The sequence below is a fragment of the Saimiri boliviensis genome, chromosome 8 (genome assembly GCF_048565385.1).
Source record: "Saimiri boliviensis isolate mSaiBol1 chromosome 8, mSaiBol1.pri, whole genome shotgun sequence".
In the NCBI taxonomy this organism is placed as follows: Eukaryota; Metazoa; Chordata; class Mammalia; order Primates; family Cebidae; genus Saimiri; species Saimiri boliviensis.
The window spans coordinates 88,282,239-88,302,467 of record NC_133456.1 but is presented as its reverse complement, the minus strand read 5'-3'; the positions used below and the strand labels follow the sequence as shown (position 1 = coordinate 88,302,467).

The following is a 20,229-nucleotide window of genomic DNA, read 5'->3' as shown; positions in this document are numbered from 1 at the left end:
TCCTAGTAATACACACCAGTGAGTGGCAGAGTAGACACCTGTACTCAGGGCTTGTGGCCAGAGGTCTTTCTAATGAGTTTCTCTGAAATGGAATGGAATAGGGTAAAATGTCCCAGTCTACATCATCTATCTCAACATCATTTCTTGCTCTCATAAGTTGATTCTAGAGGCCCTCAATTTGCTAAAGATTAGTTAGGTCCTCCAGAGTTTCAAGGAGGGAAACATAATCTGACTTCAGGACCATTGTAAAGTGAGATGCATCTTCCTTTTTTTTTTTTTTTTTTCTGTATAGTATTGCAAAGACCACTAGATATAATTTCACTTCCCCTTGGATTTTTTTGGTAGTCTAAAAAATTAAACACTGTAGTTTCTCTTATTATACAAAAAACATCGTCTCCTAGGGCTGGAAAAGTTTAGTTCTCAGAATTCATTGACATCTATTGATCATATTTGACATCTACTGGTCATCCTGAATGAAGTTCAGCCATTCAGAGTTCAAACCATGGGTCTTCATATACAGATGGTTATAAGCAGTCTTGCCTCTGCTTCAGGTAATCAAGTTTGGCATGGAAACATGAGCAAAGGTAATTAAACTCAGAAGATTTGCTAGCATTAAAAAATGGCAATTCCCTGGAACAAAAATGAGACAAGATAATTCCCCACACCCCTTCATCACCTGCTTCTCTTCCTGCTTTTGCCATAGGAAAGCTCTATAAAGAAACTGACCAAAAGGGTCATTATCAGTCCCAGCTGAAAATTTGATTAAGCTGGTATCCTAGGGTTAGCATGAAAAATGCTACATTTTTTTCTTGGAACTTAATTCCTCTTTCCCTTGTTTTTTGTCATGTTTGCAAATTTCATTTGCATTTCATTTCCCATGGTTTGCCCAAGTCCAGACTGAGACTTGAGCTGTTGTTTTTATTCAGGTGTAAAGTGCAACTGCAACTAACCATCTGAGCTGCCATCTAGTCAAGCGACTGTCTGAGGCAAGTGTCTATCCCTCTAAGTGACCTGAAAAAGCTTTGCTACCCAGCCCACCAATGAACTTAATGAATGAAAGAGACCTTATCCTATTTGCATGAGTTTAGTCATGGGCAGTTCTCATGCCAGTAGCATCCTCTCAATATTCCATCATAGTTAAAGAAATTGCACTAAAGATGTCTTCAGATCACGGTGCAGTAGAATCTTGTCTAGGAGCTTTATTTAAGGAAGAGATCAATGACACCAAATGATGAAGAGATCCCTACTGTAATCTATTGTGATCTACTGTGATACAGTACTGAAAAGCCAGTCTCTTCCTAGGTACTGGATTCTCAGTCTTTTCTGGGTCAAGTCAGCAGGAAGAGTAGCATTCAGGTGGGGCAGTGGGGCGGGAGAGGTTCTAACCCATTCCCATTTATAGGAAAAGATCAAATAAGGGCTCAGCAGGTGAAACTTTTATCATTCATGCCAAACAAGAAAAGGCTGACTTTTTAGAAAAGATCATCTCTCTGTGTCTCTATTTCCTCATCTGCAAAATATAACCTCATACGGTAGTAATGAGAAATAAAGATAAAGGGCTTAGATCAGAACTTGGCACAATAGCTATTCAAATGTTAACCAGCAGTGTTGTGATAGTGTCACCTGAAATTAACTGGATTTTCTGTTTCTATTTCCTCTAGGAAAGGATTTTGGAGATTCCCATCTGATGCTCTTCTATTTGATCTCTTGTACCCATTGTCTTCCTGTGCCATACATAATAAAGTTTAAGAATGTCAAGCAATCCATCTGCATCTAATTTTTGTTTGGAACAACCTGCAGGATTTTCTAACACTTCTTGAAATATCAATACATCTCCCGTCTTGTCTTCAACCTACTTAGTATTGATCATTTTTGGAGCAACAAAGCCTTAAAGCCAAAATTTCGCTGTATTGTCAAATGAGCTATCTGGGGAATCACATTTAAACACACTTAGTCTTCATTTAGTTTCATAACAAAACACATATTTCCTGACTCTAGGCAGAAATACATTCAGCATTTTCACCATCATGGTGATGCTTAAAAAATAGTACCTGTTAGTACTCAGATATTTAAGGAAAAGCCAATGACCAATTAAAAAAATCCTACATATGGCAGATATTTGCCAAAAGCAAACCTTCTAAAGTACATTTCAGCTTATACATTAGTCTAATTTAAATCATTTGTTCCCCCAACCTGGTGGGCATCAAAAGGTCACCTGTATTTAACAAGCTTCCCCAGTGAAACTGATGCATATCCAGGCTTGGGAAACATTTTTATTTTTAAAATTGTCCTTGATAAGAAACGTGAAATAAGGCATTGGTGTGATGGTGATCACCTACAAAGCAGAGTGTTTTCCAAGGTGTTAAAATGATTGATTTTTGAAAAGTTATTTTGGTTTATTGCACAACTGGCATCTACCACATCCCCAAGAAGTCACCCCTCACTGCAGGCCAGCATGGTAAAAGCTGTACCAAGGTCCTCTCTGAAGAGATTCTCTAGACTGGTGTTGTAGACTAAATAAAGCTGAAGCTAATTGTTGAGCTCTGTGACTGGAGCAGAAAAACATAGCATCACCTTTGTTTAAAGCTGAATCTCTATGACAACACCCAAGAAGCAGCTGGCTCAATATTCTTTTTTTCTGGACTCAGTCAGTCACAAGGCCTGGCCCTTTGTAGGCAAAGTGTGTTGATAAACCTTATGCAATCATATCAAGTCACTCAGCAGAGGAACTCTACATTTTTTTTTTTTAGCCCTGAAGTCCCCAAAGAGATTATGGTTTTTAAATCTTCATTTATGCTTTCTATGCTTTTCTGTCCAATCAGGTAGTAAAAGAAAGTCTTCAATAACTATTGCTGTTAATAAATCAGCCATGATCTTATGGAGCAGCAGTCTAGTGCCCAGGTTAAGACTAGTGCCGAGGTTAAGACTAAGCCCATACACCTGGATTCTAAATCCAACTTTGTCATTCTCCAGATCGTGATGTGGGCACATTGCCTACTCTGTACATCAGTTTTCTCATCTGCAAAATTGGTACAATCTTAGTAACTACTGCATGGGGCAGTTATTAGGATTAAATTAGTTAATACATGTGAAATGATGCTTAAAACAGTGCTTGCCACGTAAGAGAATGATAAATAGTTTGTTGTTACTCCTTAATGACTATCACCAACTGAGGTATAGTTGTCAATCCATACAGTAGCTACTGGATACTTGTGGCTATTTAAATTAATTAGAATTAAATAAAATTAAACATTCTGTTCCTCAGTTGGACTAACCACATTTCAGATTCTCAATAGGCACATATAGCAGCTCCCATATTGGACGGCAAAGTTAAAGAACATTTCCATTATCACAGAAAGTTAAACAGCACTGAGCCATAGCTTAGAGAAGGTAAAAAGAGGGATAAAAACTTCTTTTATAGAAGAGTTCTTGTTTTTTTTTAACACTCTCCATTGCTTATGAGTATTGTTTATAGGTCTCTCAGAGTGTTTAGAGCCATTTCTTTTGTAGCTTCTAGTAAAAAGCTATTTATATTGTAGAGTGTACAATATATACTGTAAGCTAACAAAAATAGTTTACCAGAAATGTTTTCTTAGTTGAGAAGATTTCCCTAATTCCTTTCACAAGCTATTTATAATGCTTTCTATTTATTCATTCTATAGTTGAACCTAATTCTTGAAAAGGAGTCAAGATGGCAAGTTTGTTTGTGGTCAGCACATGAAGAATGACTACAGTGAGGCCCCATGTCTAAGGGAGAATGGTTTTCTTAGTCACCACCTGAATGGAAGTAATGTGCATATTCACTTGTCATGCCATGTTTCCTCAGTAGCAGAAAAGCCAAATTAAATATTCCAGGATATGAACAGAGGCTTGACCCAACCTCAAACAGAGCATTTTCAAGCACTTTCCACTTGTGATTGGCCAATTTTGGGATTCTGGTGTCAGCTGGAAAATTATATTTTTCCTCAAAAAGTCAAATTGACATGTCTTATATTTTTCTGTGCATGATTAGCCCTTGGCAACATTGTCTGGCAGTTGCTTTGTAATTGTTTGAGAGGGAAAACACAATTCAAGCTGAGTACTGAAGATGGCTATTTTTCAAAGATTGGAAGTTTTATGTGAATCACGAACAGTAATGTTATACATTGACTAGAGGAGTTTCTGCTATCAATTTATATATTGGGAGAGTTTTTATTTAAAACTAGCATGGAAAGCTACTAATAACCAGCAAAAGATATTTAATCCCAGTTGCAGACCAGTCCTATCAATCGGATTGAGTACACTACAGCTAAAGAGAAACCTCCCTGAGCATCTCAGGTCTCATTCCAGACAGAACTCAAGCTGTTAAATGGCTAGATAAAGGACTGAGAAAGAAAGATGTCTTTCTATGACTTTGTATATCTGCTATACATTGCAAAAAAATATTGACTTCTAAATCTTCTCAATAAAATAGCTTCAATGAGTTTGTGTCCTGAAGTACAAAATAGGCAAAAAGAAAGATATATATAACTTTTAAAAATTATATCATCAATTAACTATTACAATCAACTTTCCCTTTTGTAACATTTTATAGTTTTGTTTTATTATGTGCGTGCAAATTCAGCACCTCATTGTATCTTCAGGGTATCTCACTGAGTTAGGTGTCATTATCTTCATTTATAGAAGTATAAAGTAACTTTCAGGGAGGCTTAAGAAAATAACCCGAAGTATTAGTGACAGAAGTTTTAGAAACCTTTCTGATTCCTTTTACCTCAGCATTTCTTCATTAAAGAGCCATATTTTTGAACTGAAAAAAAAAATTTTAAGCCAAAGAGAGAACAGCAAAAATTTATCTCATTATAGAAGATTCAGATTTGCAATGCATTATACAAAATTATTTTGGTTTCTTTTCCTCACAGATGATCATCAGCAGTGAGTAGCCACTTGTTGCCTTATCTAGCTCAAACCAGAATGGAGAATCAAGACAGACAGCTTTAAAAGAAGGAGCAAATTATTAGCTCTACATAGCCGTTCATGGTGTATGTCTCCCCAAGGCCAGAAGGCTGGCATAGCTGAAGATGAGTGTCTGTCTTGTGTCTGAGGGAGGAAACAGCATTCCACTCTGCACTTTCATTATGCTTCTGGCTTTCAGTGCCAACTATTCAGGAGGTTCCGCCATTACCGCAGGGGTTATAAAGGTACTGCAAATGCTCTATTTAAAACCAGGCTTCTTGTGTTCAAAAAATAGCCTTGTGGGGCTTACTAAAATTGTTATATTATGTCTGAAAAGAAAGAAAAGTTTGCTATTAATTCATGGAGTGGTTACTCTTGTGAGAAACTCTGCATGTAAAGCTGAGATAGAGCAGCTGTAGCTCCTCCAAGGGCTTAGAGTTAAAAGGAGAAGGGAGAACAAGTTACTCCTTGCCAGCCAGGCACTAGTACCCACTTATACTAGAAGTATGTAAAGATGGCTGAAGGGGGCCATTTGCAAGGGGAAATTCTAACTGTGGGTTAAAGGATGAGGCAATGTGGGAGAGGGTGTTCTGGGCAGAAGAATCATCCTAAATAAAGTCCAAATGCATAAAGTGGCAGCAGCAGTGGCAGCCATGCTGTGTGGCACATATTGGGGTCTTCCCATGCACCAGCCACTATTCTGAGTACTTAATAAGTATTAACTCATTTAATTATACAACTGTATGTGATAGACATCATTAGGCTCCTTTTACAGATAAGGAAACTGAGGTACAGCGATTTTAAATAATTTTCTCAAAGTCACACAGCTGATAAGTAGGGGATCTTGGAGACAAACCTAGGCCATCTGGGCCCAGAGATCATGCTCTAACCAATGGATTACCTTCCAGTGGTAGGTAAATACATGGTGTGTTTGTGGATGGTCTGTTTTCCAGTATAGCTGGACCACAGACCTTCTCAACCATGACACTACTGACATGTGGGCCTGGACAAGTCTTGTTGCAGTGGGCTGTCCTCTGCATCACAGGGTGTTTAGCAGTGTCTTTGACTTCTACCCCAATGCTGAGCACCAAGGACATCTCCAGAAATTGCCTCATGATTTCTGAGGGCACAATTACTCCCAGTTAAGTAGAGCTGGGCTACTATATGATGTGTAAGCCTGGAGAAGAGCAGAAAAAACAATTAGAACTCAGCTGTGAATATTTCCAAATTCTCTTCTGAAGGCTATAGAAATGTACCCTATAGAGATAAAAGGGCCAACTGGGGTTTAACAACTGATGAGTAGCAGAAAACATAATATGTAGAAGCATTAGGGCACGAGGTATTGTCAGAGACTCTACGCTTATTTATTTTTTATTATACTTTAAGTTCTGGGGTACATGTGCAGATCTTAGCTTAGGAAGAGGGTATGTCTGCAGACTTTATAAAAAGCTACGCTCGAAAATCCCAAAGCTACTGATGGCAAAGAGTAATCTCTCAGAACAGTGGAAAAGTTCAGGCAACCACTTCACCTTAGTGGTCCCTGGGTTGCAGTCAATCCTGACCTGAAAGCTCAAAGCTCAGAGTTTGATTTCAGGTAAGAAAGATGCTATGTCTGGGGAAAAACTGACCACCTAGTTTTCTGAGAAAGCCCCAGCATTAGACCCCAGGTCACCGTGTAAATGTCAACATAGTTACATAAAGTTTAGAGAGGACATCTCTACAGAAATATTTACTAGAAATTGGTCACTATAGGAAAAAATGCATGTATTCTCCCTTCAACTCTCTACATACACATTTCAAACCAAAGTATTTACAGCAGCTCTTATAATCAGGAAAAAAGTCTAAGTGGTTTCTAAATTCTATAATAAATGAGTTACTTTTATGAAACAATTTTTTTTACTTTGAAAATTTGTGGTTCAAATTGATCTCATTTGAACTATACCTCTGGTGGTGAGTAGACAACATTGACCTAATCATGAAATTCATCTATTTTCAAAAATCAGCTTTTTTTTCCCCCTGCTACTTGTTTTGGCTCCTTTTATTTTTTTTATTTATTTTTTTTAAGTCATGTTATTGGGAAGGATTACAAAGAAGTATTTTCTTAGCCCTCTTTATAAGACTGCTATTAGCATTTTGAATCTAGTGCAGTTCTAAGCTTCTAACCAACTTTATAGTTTCAAAATATTTTTTTTCTTAAAAAGAATAACTTGATTGCCTAAAAGAAGTTGTTTGATCCCAGAGGAAGTAAGTGAGGTATCTTTGACTAGAGAGCCAGTCTAGGGTCAGAGTTATAGGCTTTGGAGTTGGACTGGGCACAACACTGAAACAAACATCTTCCTATCTAGGCTGCCTCATCTGTCAACACAGGGTTTCAGTACCCACTGTAAGGAAGTTATTTCAAGACTGGGTAAGATGGCACAGACTAAAGTCCCAGGATATGATCTGATGCATAGCTGATACTCAGAAATTGGTATCCCTTCTCAACTAGCATTTAGGAGAATCACCTACTACTTTTGAGACATGAGATCTCCTTTGGAACCTCTTAGAAATCTCTTGTGTTCAAGTAAGAAAACAACCTGCTTTCAACAAGGGCACATCCCCACAACTCAGTGAATTCCCCTGAACTCAAGGCAGAAACCCACCCCTCTCTTCCAACAACACATCTCTGTGGTCTCAATGACAGCCAGGACTGTGTAAGCTGGAATTGTAGGATCTAAGCATTTCAACAGTTCTAAGCAGTTCTCCTGGGAATACCACCAAGCTCTCAGCCTGCTGTGTAGTAAAGAAAATAGGTAACAGAGAAAATTGTCTTCAACAGCTTTGTTTTAAAAAAGATACTCAAATAGAGTGTCTCCGTCTAGATCAGTCATTCGGCTAAAGATTTAAAATTTTAAACAGCTGCAGGTTTTTTTTTCCAAGCTTGACAGTTTGTCTTTGAAAGAGATTGCTAAAGCTTTTACATTCTTCATAAATAGTAAATAGATTTAGTCATAAATATCCTGTAATATGTGCTTTGTTCCTTTTATTCAGAAGCAAGTTGTAATTTCTGATTAAACACAATAAATCATTATACAGCAGCCATTATATGGGATAACAGCCACCAGGAAATGCAGTTTCTGCACTGATGAAAGGTATTTAAAGACATGAAACCCCAAACATCTGCCACGCATTGTTAGGAAAGAAAGGACACTGACAAGTATCTTGCGGCATTTTAAGGACAGCCAACAGCTGGCAGGAATGTAAATAGTTTTAAGAGGTAAGAAATTCAGATCCTAGGATTAGGTGATCAGTCCGCATCTCACAGGTCATTCTTTCCTTCCCTTCATAGGTGAGAAGCTTTCCTCTTTAAGACAGTTGTTAACAGAAAGCAAGCATCCAGAAAGTGCAATCAATAAAATCCCATAAGGGCAGTGAGAAATAAAGCCCTTTTTTTCCCCCTTTTCCCCAGGGAACAGATGCATGAAGTAGTTTAGAATATTTAGAGACTGCTGATATAACATGTAGAATTGGCACCATGAACATCCTGACATGCTTGGGATTGGGCATGAGTAAGAAGCTTTGGCATAATGATAGAGGGGACCCCCTTGGTACACTGCCCAGTCTGTCCCCAAAGACGCTTTTCATTCCCAGTGCCATTAATTGTCCTTGGCCAGGATGCCTGGTTCTGTAAGCTCATACAGAAGAAACATGTGGTTGCCTTTATTTCAAGTTGTCCCTTCAGGCCTCAGTAAGAATTGAAGGAGTGTAATTAAACTGGTGGTAGTAGGGTAGGAGCTTCACTCAGAAAACTCCCTTTTGGCCAAAATAATGGATGGTCAGTTCACAGGAATTTCTAACAGATGTTCTTCACTAGAGGTATTTGGAAACGGAACACTAAATTGAACAGAACACACTATTCTTCATGCATTGAAGGACTGCTACGTACTGATGATCTTCAATTAGACATTTTCAAACACTAAGCTTCATAACAGTGGGAACCATTTTCCATTGCATCTTCATCAGCAAGCCTACTGTAGATGGGCAGTCCATTTTTTACACAATCATATAAAATACAAGGGAGTTTCAATGCATACATTTTCAGGTAACATGTATTGGACCACATAAAATCAATAAAAGAAAAGAGAGAGCACAGGGAAGAAAGAAAAAAAAAAAAAAAAAAAAAAAAAAAAACTGTTCTTCCTACTTTTTTTGTCCAACCCAGAGTCAGGCCTCCATTTCAAAAGAAAAAAGAAGCCTCAATTAAACTGCAAAGAGAAACCAAGTAAATAATTGTGAACTCTTCAGCTACTGAAGACTCAGGCCTTAGTGATGAATGAATAAGACAATGCTTGTCAAATTTTAATGTCCACAGCATCACCCAAGGATTTTGTTAAACTGTGGGTGTACATCCAATAAGTTGTGGAGACACCACATTTTTCACAGTCTCTTGGGTGATGTCCATAATGCGGGTCTTGGGAGCACAGTCTGGACAATGCAGATTTAAAGGATTCTGAAAGAAAATTTTGAAATGTACAGCCTTTGCCATGTGTGCTGATTTAAAAACCTAACCCCTATGGCTGATGTGAGTCCACTAGTCATGAACATTTTACTCTGGCTTCAAAGAGCTGTTATATAACTACATCAAAAATGAAATGTGAAAACTTGGTGTAATTCAATTGGCTATTGTTATCTGAAGGTGTTTATGTCTTAGCAGAAAACAAAATATACTGTAAGTTATAATTTCACTTAAAAGATGCTTTAAGTTACTCATATAAGCACAATGATTTAAAAACAAAGTAATAAAAGCATAAATAATAAAATATTCAAACTCCATCTGTACTGTCATATATACTGATCTTAATTACAGGCTACAGATTTTCATCTAATTGCTAACAGTAAGTCAGCTCTTGAATAATTAGGAAGAGGAGGGGATGCAACTTATTGGAACAGACTCAGAGTACAAAAACACTTCTTTTTTTCAAATGTCACTGTGACATTTAAAAAAAAAGACAAAGAAATACAAAAGAGAAAGACAGTCATAACAAAAACTAATGAAAAAATTAACCCAACATTAGGATCCAGTGGCAAGATGATCACTAGCTACAATATGGATATTCTCTTTCTGTGGTTCTCAGCAATGACTGCCCATTTGAATCACTTGGACACCTTTTAACATACATCTGTCCCTAGGCTTCATCACCCAGGATTCTATGTAACTGGTTTAGGGTAAGTTACATACAGATTTAAGTTTAAATATCTTCCCAGGTGAATCTAATGTCAGCCACAACTGAGAAGCATTGTTTTAATGTAGCACTGCTCTAATGTTCTCAACTCTGATCTCAGGACCAGAAGCATCTGCAATGTCTGTACACTTATTAATAATTCAAATTTTGGGGTCCCATTCCAGACCTGCTGAATCAGAAACTCTGAGGTTGAGATCCATTAATCTGTGTTTTAATGAGCCTCCCAAGTAAGTCTAATGCATGCTTCTGTAAGTTCTTTCCTAAGAAAGACAAGGGTCTTCATCAAAGTTCTCAATTCTTATGGGGATTCATTGAAAGATTTCACATTAAGACTTTTTAAATTTTTTTGGTGGAAAGCATACAACCCAGGCTGTGGTATTTATTCTAGAGACAGCTCTGCCACTTCCAATCTGGGAGTTTCAGCTATACAGAGGATCTTAGGGTTATTAAAGATTTGATTGCAACTGTGCCAGTCTAAAAATGTGATCTTCCATAATATGCTTGAATACTTCTAGTGATAGGGAACATACTACCATCTGGCCCAGTCTTTCCCATTTGCTTACTAGGCACAGGTGCTATACCATGCTTTTTACAAAGATAATTCATTCATGCTTGACAATTACCCTTGAGCTAGTTGTTATAAAATACATTTGACACCTGCAGAAATGGCGGCTTAGAGAAGTTGTATAATTTACTGAGGTCACATGGCTTCTTATAAAGCTTGCACCAAGTTCTGTATCTTGAGGCCACATACAAAATTCATTTTCAAAAATGATTACCAACAAGCTGTTGTCAAAATGAAACTGTCCCTTCATACTATCTTGTCTCCAAAATAAGTAGCTCTTGTTCCTTGTAGCCAATTTCTAACCCTGTCCATCATTTCTGCTGGGTTCTACTGACCACCACATAAAATAGACTTAATAGGTCATTTGTGCATTCCATGCATCAATTAAAACAGTGATTTTTCCTGCCTTAGTTCATATAAAAATGATAATATTGATAAAGCACATTGGGTAAACTGGAGAGGATTTTGGGAAATTATGTAAAGCTTGCTGAAAAAAAGTCACATGTTATTTAAGTATGATTACTAAATTCAAAAGTTTTAAAGAAGTGATTGAATATTTATTTTGTATCAAACTTCAAAACCTAACATTTTCAAGGTTTTAAAAGAAAACTCAGGCTTGCTTCCGGAAAAACTATTTAACATCAACTTATATATATAAAGGGTTATGACAAATCTTCTGGTCAAGACTTTTTGGTGATACTCTCTTCTAATTCTTTATAGAGAGCATACATAAAAAACCTTGAGTGAATGATAAAAAATTTGAAGGCTTTTTTCCTACAATTCAGAAATGTGTAACAGTTGAATTTATATTTGAACAATCCAATAGCTTCTCTTTTTTTGAAAAACATATCAAAATATCTTTTGATAATATGAGTTTTGAATCATAGCCAAGCATTTTTTTCAAGTTTTTTTAAATAATGATATTTTAATTTGCTGAATACATTGCATTATTGTAGCAGTTGTCATGTAGCTAGACAGGACACTACTGAAATGGTACATCAGTTGCAATAGAAAGAAGTATTCAATATATATGTGAACACAAATATATGGATCAGCAACTGGACCCAGACCTGCCAGAACGCCCATCCAGCCATCTTGCCATGATGTCCCCAACTACCTGGCTCTCTGGGCATATCCTGAAGATCCATAGGGCTCTTGTTCACCCTGGGCAGTTGAACATATGTACTGAACCTCATGTCCAGGTGAATGGAGTACCTCCTTGGCCACACTTTATGGCAGAATAGCAAGAGCTGGATATCCTTAATTTTTCTGCTTAACTATGGAAACCCTGGGACAAATCATCAGTTCCTTCTCTGTTCAAGCCTTCAAGAGAGCCCAAATCCCCAGACAAGACTTCTGATGGCTTCACATGTTAAGCAAGGTTACCCCAGGCCTTGACTAGCCATGCCAAGGTCTAGAGCAGGCGTCTCCAAACTACGGCCCGCAGGCCGCTTGAGGCCCCCTGAGGCCATTTATCCAGCCCCCGCCACACTTCAGGAAGGGGCACCTCTTTCATTGGTGGTCAGTGAGAGGAGCACAGTATGTGGCGGCCCTCCAACGGTCTGAGGGACAGTGAACTGGCCCCCTGTGTAAAAAGTTTGGGGATGCCTGGTCTAGAGGGATCATTATCTCATACACTCTATATATTACTGAAGCCCAAAATGGCACCACGTTGGCCAACTGTCCTACCCATGTCATCCTTGGAATGTCAAGGGCTATCTTCTTTAAAAAAAAATGCTCAGGGAAAATCAACCAGGGCAAAACACATCTGAAAGAACTTCTTAGATACAAATGATGATTCTGGGTGGCAATGTTTAGTCTATGATTAATCATTCTAACTAATAACTTCAGAGTGGAAGCTGCTAGCATCCTGCCTCACAATAATTATCTAAACAGAGTTCAGTCTGAAGCCTAACTGCATAAAAATGACATGAGATCATTGTGAAAAGTGCAGAACCATGGATCCACCCAACTCCAAAGCACTTATTCTAGCTAGGGACACAGGTTACCAATTGATAACAAATGCAAAACTGCAATTGTGAAAAACCTCTGAATAAAAAGTATAGGGAATTAAAAAACAAAGCTACAGAGGTTAAAATCAACTTTCTCTCTCTCTCTCTCTTTTTTTTTTTTTTTTTTTTTTTTTTTTTTTGATGTGGAGTCTTGCTCTGTCACCAGGCTAGAGTGCAGTGGCACCATCTCAACTCACTGCAATCTCCGTCTCCCAGGTTCAAGCAATTCTCCTGCTTCAGCCTCCTGACTAGCTGAGACTACAATCACACACCATCACATCCAGCTAATTTTTGTATTTTTAGTAGAGATGGGGTTTTATATGTCGGCCAGGATGGTCTTGATCTGTTGACCTCGTTATCCGCCCACCTAGGCCTCCCAAAGTTCCGGGATTACAGGCGTGAGCCATTGCGCCTGGCCCCATAGCAGCTTTCTTAAAGGTTTGCATGAACAATGTGTAGGCATTCGTAAAAACAAAGTAAGTGGGAAAGTTAGGCAAAGAGAACTTATGTAAAGACTATGCTGTAGAAATATGGTAAATGTAAAAGATTGAAGAATGGCCAGTGTGACTAGAGAGAAAAGAGCCACAGGGAGTGTGGTTCAAGATAAAGCCTGGGACATTGATATGCATCAAGTGGCACCAATATTTGCAGATGAATTTAGGAATGTTTTGTCTTTATTCTAAGAGCACTGGGAGGACATTTAAGAGTTTTAATCACAGAAGGTGAGTGTACCATGATCTAAATTATGTTTCTAAAATAAATCATTCTAGCTGACACATGGAACAATTCAGCTTGGAAATAGTTTATAAGTTGAGGTATCAGTGTTGGCTTTGACTACAGAGGTGGTGGTAGAGATGGAAAGAAGCAGAAGGAGATAAACAATGTATGAGAGGTAAAAGCAACAACACGGTTTCAACTTTCAATTCCACTTCACCACCCATAATAAAGCCCATTGACTTGAACTTCAGAGCTTACCTATATACTCAGATTGCCTTCTATACCCTTAGGCATAGAAAACACAAGTAGGTTGGTTATATCTTTTTAGAACCATATTCCCTAAATTAAGTTGATTGTATTTTTGATCATTTATCTATACTATGGAAAAGAGGAAAATTTCTCCAATACACAAGGCCATTATTTTGAGATCTTTTCAAAGATATCTCTGTCTGTCTATATATTACATGTATGACCCTATGCATAAAGTTGTATTTTGTATGTGTGTGAAGAGTTTAAGCAAGCTACAGGCTTTAAAAGGAACACTCCCTAAGACTATCCCCCATTACAATATTGGGGAGGAGATTTTTTCAAAACTACCATAAGTTTTGGTAATTGGCTTAGAAGGACTCACAAAATTCAGTGAAAGCTGTTATACTTACAGTTTGTCTCCAGGGAAAGGATATAGATTAAAATCTACCAAGAGAAGTGCATGGGACAGGGTTCAAGGGAAGTATCAAATGTGGAGTCCTTTCCACAAGGAGTCATAGACATCTTACTTTCCTGTATCTTTGTGTGACAGCATGCAGAGTATTGCTAACCAGGAAAGCTCACTGAGCCTTAGAGTTCTGAGTGTTTATTGGTGCTCTATTATGTTCACATGATTGATTAATTGCCTCTGTGGTTGAACTCAGTCTTTAGTTTGATGGACACCATGTGACCCAAAGTTTCTGCCATAAATCACAATGTGGTCTTTTCTGAATGACCGATCACCACCCTGAATCACATTGTCACTATCTGGCTAGCAGGAGACACACAGACCAGTGAAGATCATCTCTCAAGAGCCAGACCTCTTTTTGGGAAAGCTTCAATTCTTTATGTATAATATACCAACAACATCAAAAATCAATGATTTATGTGACTGACAATGAAAATGAAGTTAAAAATTAGTACTGAATTGAAAATGAGAGTATAAGCTTACAGAAAAACATGCTATTTTTCTCATAATAAGCAGCTTAAATTAACTGAAGTTACATTCTAGCTTGCCCAGAACTACGTTTTGCACCACTTAGATAGAAACTTCTTTCTCTATGTTTCCTCGCTGCTAGCCTCAAAAATACTATCTTGTTGCCAAGTAAGAGAAAAATGCATTTCTTGAGAAGATTGCCAAGAACAGGAAGCTGGGCTACATTTCAGCATTAACCTTTCTCTACAGTCTGAGTTTCTTGGTTTAGTCATTTCTTGCCTACTGAGTCAGTTAATGGGCCAGATCCTAAGGTCTTCCCTTCCTCTATCTGAGGAAAAGTCACAAGGGAACTGACAGGCAGGCTGATTTCCTGTTTAGCATGACTACCCACGTACGCTTTGCCATTCATTACCATCAAGCAGTTTCCATGGAGACTGACACTTGAATAATGCTTAAGTGACAGCACAATTATCAAGAGCACCATGTTAAGTTGGCAGTCATTGGTTTGCCATCTATTTTTTTAAATAATCGAAACAATTTATTTTAAAGGAAAATGAAAACATTATTTGCAAAATACCAGCAGATGGCTGGATGCAGTAGCTCATGCCTGTAATCCCAGCGCTTTGGAAGGCGGAGGTGGGCGAATCACTAGGTCAGGAGTTTGAGACCAGCTTGGCCAACATGGTGAAACCCTGTCTCTACTAAAAATATAAAATAATTAGCCAGGTATGGTGGCATCCACGTGTAATCCCAGCTACTTGGGAGGCTGAGACAGGAGACTCGCTTGAACCCAGGAGGTGGAAGTTGCAATGAGCTGAGATCACACCACTGCACTCCAGCCCAGGTGACGGCTCTGTCTTAAAAACAAAAACAAAATAAAAATAACAAAAACAAAACAAAACAAAAAAATGCAGCAGATGGTGGAGCCTTTAGGATTACCAGAAATTTCCAAAATCTCTTAGGTCAGATGCCTCCAAAACAATCCCAGGAACTAGTCTAGCATTCACTGTCTCTGCCAGGAAAATGTCAAACTCCTTTGCCCTCTCTTTTATTATGAGCTCTCTGGCCAAACCAGAACCATTGCACATGTGTACCTACTGTGCCCTCCTGTGCTGTATGCTCATAGTTTGCCCCATGTGCCATTTAACTTCATTCTTACCAGAGTTCACTTTTATGGCACCACAATAGAAAATATTGCTGTAAAGCTTTTTTTTTTTTTTTTTAACTTCCCATGCTCTATAAAGCAAGCCGTTTTTTAACTTCCAAATTCAGAAGATTGAATTTTGAGTGCTTATAAAATTGAGAATGTCATGGAACACTCGTCTTGGTTAATTCTGTATAATTATAGGATTTTACAGGATATAACTGGTTTCTGTCATTTTATATGCTTCACCAAATCTTTATTTAATTTTTGAGCACATGCTTTCATGTACTTTGTTATATAAAACCTGCTTTCCTTAAAAATATAAGTTGATTTAAGGTTAATATGCAGAAAACAGTCATCAAATAATAGTATAGGTAAGCAAACATGGGAAAAAAAAAAAAAAGGTGGTAGATTGGCCAGTTGCATAGAAATCACAGAGTGCTATAGGCGCAGGGAGGAGAAAGTTCCTCATTCTGCCTGAGCCAGAGGAGGCTTCCTGAGACAGGTGGCACCTGATCCGTTTCTCAAAGTGATCAGGGTTGACAGAGAGGAAGGTCATGGTCTGTTGGAGAACCCAAAGGGTATGGTGCATTTAACTTTATACAGGTACAGGGACAGAAAGGTAATAGGGTTTGGAGAGCTAGCCTAAACTTTCATTCATGGGAACAAAGGAGTTTGCCAGGAAGAGGGACAGACACCAATTGGGATGGAGAGTTTGAAGGCAGTAGTAGAGGTTGGAAATCCGTCACTCGTAATAGCATGGCATCCCAACATTCTGTGGTCAGATGACGTTCCCTAGCTCTCTCAGCAGCCTGGTAGGATCCCAGGGAAGTACTTCAGATGAGATGTGAGATGGCTTGAGGGTAGGGTGGAATTTCTTTACCAGAAAAAATAAGTGCAATTCATACATAAATGTAAACAAATATAAAAATATAAATATTAATTAAATATATGTATTATATGTAATTTTAAAATTGTGTACGCATATAAAATTGAGACTTTGAAGACTGTGTAAAAGTGAAATTGAAAGTCAATTCAATCACTATGTCTTGTTACTTTTACCTCTGTTACATTGTTTATCTCCTTCTACTTCCTTTTACTACTTCTATAGTCAAAGTCAACATCTGTCCTCTGAAAAAAAACCTCAACAGGTTATCCTGTTTCTTTTATTCAACCCATCTTTGGCAAGTGGTCCCTAAGTATTAGACAAGATGGTACCCATGATAAATCCTTACTCATGTGGCATTTATGTTTTCATCAAAATTAAACATAATTTAAACATAAACAAATATAAAAATATAAATATTATATAAAACATATGTTATATATAATTTTAAAATTGTGTATATGCATGCATGTATATGTTTTTTACAAACTTTGATAGAAAAACAGTCTAGGGTCATCAGGAAGTGGACCAGGGAGTGAGGGGATGTGGGTGACTGAGTGGGCTCCTCCCCTCTGTGTCAACCACAGCAAGTTCCCCATCATCCATTGCATATTTTGGGTTCTCCAGTAGGACTCATTTGAGTAAGGCTTTCAAACAATTGTGAAGACTTCTGCTTTCAATAAGCAGTTCAGTATTCTTAAACTCAAGGAAAAATCAACACAGCCCCAAACTCCTTGTGTTGGTTTGGAAGAACTTGTATTTCTGGAGTTGGGGAGCAGGGAATGTGCCCGATTATTGCTGGACCCCTTTTCTCCATTATAGGAAGCTGCCTTCCACAGAAGACCATGAGTTTCAGCAGAGACAGACAATCAGGCTATCCAGGTCTACCTTTCATCCCCCATGTTTCAGCCTTGGAATGCACATTAGGCCCCCTCCTGACTCAAGCTCTTTTTTTCCTGTGACTTGTGGGGTGCTCCAAAAATTCAGACAGGCCATGGGTGGGACCTCTGGAATCTTAATGCTGCCCCACTGTTTGTAATTATAAATATAGTATATAATTACTATGCATAAGTATATATATGCTGTGCGTGTGTATGTTATATATAAACATAATACTACTGTATAAAAGGTATACTATTCTTAATAGTGTAAGAATTATACTATTGCTTTCATTTTAATTTGGGCTTATATTTTTTAAGACTTTCACACATATCTCTTCAAATAGCACATTAGATATCTGTAATCAGACTTATTATGAAGGCAAAAGAATAGATAATGCTAAAGATCTAAAGCTATTTTCATTAAAAACAAAACCCAAAAACCTCAACTTGAAAATGCCACAGAACTTATTTTTGTCCTAGCAAAAGATCTTGCACAAAGCGCAACCCTGTCACTCACAAACACAGTAATCGCTGGAGATTATCAGTCATTTCCATTATAGGTAATTTAAGGGTGCCTCGTTTTGCCTTGTCACTCATGTTCCTGGAAACTTGCCATATCGGGCACGAGGCGTCTATCAGGAAACCAACCTGAGCCCCATCCCGGAGGATAAATCTGAGGCTTCACTGAGTATTTCAGACCAGACAGCTTCTACCTAAGTAATAACAGGGTGGAGGAAGGTTGAGGCGTTGGTCCTGCCCTGGAAAACTTTACAGACCACAAGATGCTGGGCTCTTTCCTTCACTGCACACGATATATTGACCCAAACTCATCAGCACGGGGTATAAAACTCTTGAAAGATCTTGCCCTAGTCTAATCTCTCCCCTTTTCAATGCCATAATCTCCACCCCATAATGTAATATTGTATTTATCCCTTCAAATGTACTACCACTGTCTGTGCCAAGTTCTTCCCTACTCTCTTCACCTAGCTCTACCTCACGTTGGCTTCAGCGCTCTGCTTAGATTCATTTTTATCTGGGCATGTCTCCGATCTTAACTTCCTAAGTCAGGAATATTCCTTTTATGCACTCCCATAGCCCTTAACCTGCCTCCCTCACATTTTCATTCTGGTTGCTCTTTCATTTATTCAACCCATCATTGGCAAGTGGTCCTAAAGTATTGGACACAGTGGTATCCACGATAAATCCTCACCCATGTGGCACTTAACGTTTCAGTGAAAAAGACAAAGAATATGTATGCAGAAAATCCTAAGTGCGGTGTATCAAGATAGAGAGTGGCTGGGGTTGCTATTTTCAATAAGATGTCCCTGAGGAAGTGACATTTGAGATGAGACTGAATAAGGAGAAGGCATAAACCATGGGAAGATACCTGGGAAGGTATTTCAGGCAGTGAAGATATGATTCACGTATAGCAAGTGCAAAGGCCCTGAGGCAGGTACAGATTTAGCAGGCACCCAAATGGCAAGGAGGCTAGTGTAGTGAGTGAGCAGCAAAGTGGAACATAATGAGGTCTGAGCTGCAGGTAGAAACTGGCCCACTTGGCAGTGAGAAGAATTCAGTCCGTGTTCCAAAGATTAACGGGAAGCCATTGGAGCCTTGTAATCAAACGTGTAATGTGACCTAAGCCACCTCTAACTCCCGTTACAGCATTTCTCAAAGACATGGTGCCTGGAACTCAGACAGCACCAAAGCTTTGTACTCCGAATCAGTGAATCAACCACTGACCTTGGGCCAGGCTCCCTACCTGCATTTTTTCAGTTCTCTCTATGCCTCGCCTATGTGTAACACAGGCGGCACTATCACCACCCTCACAGATGCCTTTCAAAGATCAGCTCCAGCCAAACAGAAATGTCTGTGAAGAGCAGAAACTGACAAGCCGCCCCAAGGTGTTTCGTATGCTCCTGAAACAGTGAGCACAAAGACAGTCAGCTAACCTCCTGTTCTTTCTGTACCCACTTGAGCTACATTGTAACTAAACTAATGAATAGGCTCCAAAAGATATTTCAAGATTTTTGCAGTTAGTGACTGTCATAAAATGAGCATTTCTGCCATCATGACATATGAATGAGCCACAGCAGACTGCACTGTACCCACCATGGCTCTTTTTTCCTTTGACTTATGGCCGCTCCAGGAGAATCTCAGTCTCCCTAGCAGGGCATGCCTTCCCGTTCCCCATGCCAGGGTCAGTGGAGGGGAGTGCCAGAAAGAAGGCACCCAGCTCCATCTTCTGCCATTTAGGAAGCTTTGGGCAAGTAAACCTTTCTAGGCCTCACTTTTCACATTTAAACAAATGAATGAAAGTAAACCACATCTTTCTCATAATGTGTATTATGTAAATAAGGCCTATGAAGTGCACGCCATTTATTACTTTGTTAACATAAATAGGGTGGGGGCTAGAGGACTGTGCTGGGGCCCTGACCTGATGGCATCCCCAGCAGAAAGCCTATTGTGTAAAGATGACTTCCTCTCTCTCCCTCTTCCCTCTCCTTCTCTCTCTTACCCTTGAACTTTTTTTGTTGTGTCCTTCCCTCTCCTCCCACTCTCACCCCTCCATTTTTCTTTCCTGAATTACAGTAGATCCAAGTACATTTTTACTTAATAACAGGTCCCACCAACTGCTGGTTTCCTTAAATCTCACCCTGGTTAAGTATTTGGTTTTATTTTGATTT

General features: G+C 38.6%; 1 protein-coding gene and 1 long non-coding RNA gene across 3 annotated transcripts in view; both read left to right on the top strand.

Annotated features, from left to right (window-relative positions):
* The window catches only part of GRM7 (glutamate metabotropic receptor 7), an 872,629-nt gene that overhangs the window by 824,367 nt on the left and 28,033 nt on the right, over positions 1-20,229 (top strand). The window lies entirely within an intron of this gene.
* LOC104651221 (uncharacterized) overlaps positions 1-20,229 on the top strand; it is a 49,607-nt gene that overhangs the window by 2,522 nt on the left and 26,856 nt on the right. The window contains exons 3-4 of the long non-coding RNA XR_012518895.1: positions 927-986; positions 1,662-20,229. The exon at positions 1,662-20,229 is cut by the window's right edge and continues 26,856 nt beyond it. This is a non-coding gene — a long non-coding RNA (uncharacterized LOC104651221). The remainder of the gene's footprint in view (positions 1-926; positions 987-1,661) is intronic.